Source organism: Oryx dammah, unplaced genomic scaffold, assembly GCF_014754425.2.
Source record: "Oryx dammah isolate SB20612 unplaced genomic scaffold, SCBI_Odam_1.1 HiC_scaffold_26, whole genome shotgun sequence".
NCBI lineage: Eukaryota > Metazoa > Chordata > Mammalia > Artiodactyla > Bovidae > Oryx > Oryx dammah.
This window is the reverse complement of record NW_024070210.1, coordinates 48,057,054-48,059,203: the sequence shown is the minus strand read 5'-3', so window position 1 is coordinate 48,059,203 and position 2,150 is coordinate 48,057,054.

The following is a 2,150-nucleotide window of genomic DNA, read 5'->3' as shown; positions in this document are numbered from 1 at the left end:
TCCCCTCGAAAAGCTAGGAATTTTGATTTTATTTAGAAAAGCCTGATTTTTTTAAAACCTATCATCAGATTTCAATTCTTTTTAAACTATATAGACTCTACCCTATTTGGCCTGAAAATAACTGTCCTTGTTTTAGAATATGAAAGCAGAATAGGGCTTAGGTAATTGTATTTGTTTGAGATTTTTCCTTCAAAGAGGTATTTGGGACATTTCTTATCTTTCTCAGGACCAGCTTAGGAACCTTTCCAATAAGTCAGTAGTGTCACCATCAGTGTAATCACCAAACAAATGAATCAGATTTTACTGTTACAAAACCTGAGTATTGCAAAATTAAGCCCACTCTAAGAGGACACAGATTTGGCACTACTGGGAATATTTACTCACAAAATAATAATAGCAATTATTTATAGAGCTCTGCACTTCTATCCGTGCATTCTATCACAGCACTCCATTGGTATTATATATACATATTCCCATTAAATGGATGAAGTTTGAGAGCATAAATAACTTGTCTACATTAAACTGAAATTTGAACTCTAGTCTGTCAGACACTCAAAACACCCTTAGCCACTGCATTGTTACCTACTATGTGCATGGCACTGTGGTGGAATCTGTGGGCCATTCGAGAACTGGGGAGCAAGTCTTTTGGTAGCTTATGCAGACTACATCATGATATAAGGCAAATATTTTACAGGAAAGAAAGTGTAACTGTCCAGGAAAACATGTACTGTGTTATTTTAAGACATGTGCTATAAATTCTGAAGTCCACAAGAATAGAAGGGAAGGGAGGAGGAGGGAGAGGAGAGATGGAAGGAAGGAATGGAGGAGGGAAAGAAAAACAGTTTAAATTTAAGACATAAAGGATTATACGGTAGAAAGGGCAACAAACAAATCAGAACGCATGGATTTTGGTTTCCAGTTATCACTTACTAATAAATGACTTTGGGTATACTGTAAATTTTATATGATATTGTATAATTACATCATCAGGATAAGTTTATTGCTGCCGAACATGGGACCATAAACATATCAGAAAAGTTTAATTTGGGTTATTTAACCTCATCACATTATATATCTATATATGTATCACTTATATTATTTCATATTAGATGCAGTGCTGTGATCCTCCCTAGAACAAGTCAAGGTCCAAAGTCATCTTAGGATCAAAGGCTTCTATGATTAATTGGAATGTTAACGAAAGGGCGAAGTAGCAGTTTAAAAAAAAAGTTCCTTTGCTTTTTAGCTTATCTCTTCCCTCCCGCAACCTTTATTCTTCCGATTTATTCAAAAAGGACAGCATAAAAGCATCTTGTTAGCAATTCTTATCCAGGAAATATGAGCACTTAGGATAGATTGAAAGGGAACTGGGAGAAGAGGGAGTCAAGAAGAAAGATGTCATACAATAAAAAAATCTAGTTGGCACACAGTTAAGAGTATCATTTTGTTTGTTATTTATCAGATGTTTAGAACATCCTCGCAAACGTTTCCTTACCTCTAAACATTTTCCCTTTCCATGGACCTTTACTCTGATGCTTAGAAATACTTGAAATTCATCTAAATTTTAAGTCAATTTTGGGAGGCAATAGAGCCCAGGGTATTACTGTTTTACATGCAGTTAAGTTGAAATTGTTAAGTAGACTGATCCCTATTATATAGTAAGCTTCCGGGGAAGGTTACTCCCAGCAGATGTTCTAAAACTTTCGATCCGTTCCCCGCCTTTTTCCCCCGTAAGGAGGACTTTTGGAACATGCTTTAGCAGTGAATGTGTTGCTGTCCTACTGACAAAAGCTAGATTTCTGTCAGCAGCTTTCATTAAGGTTAGCTTTTAGCCTGTGCCCTAATCATAGCCGTGGATTTCGTTTTGGATTAGGAAACCCTAATCCACATGTAAATATTCTCCGTGATCCACACATGGTTAGCAATCTGATTACATTTTTAAGGTACCTTTTGACGTCTCTTGTTATCCTTAATTACTTTTAAGAGATGTGAACAAATTCACAATATTTGTGTCTTTCCAAGTCAGTTTAACTTGTAGCCAGGTAGTCTATCCACGCCTAGTCCCACAGACCCAGCTCGGAGAATCTAGAAATCTCATCGGGCCTCAACTCTCAGGACAGGGCCTTTTGTGTGCACGGTTCTGACGAAGTAAA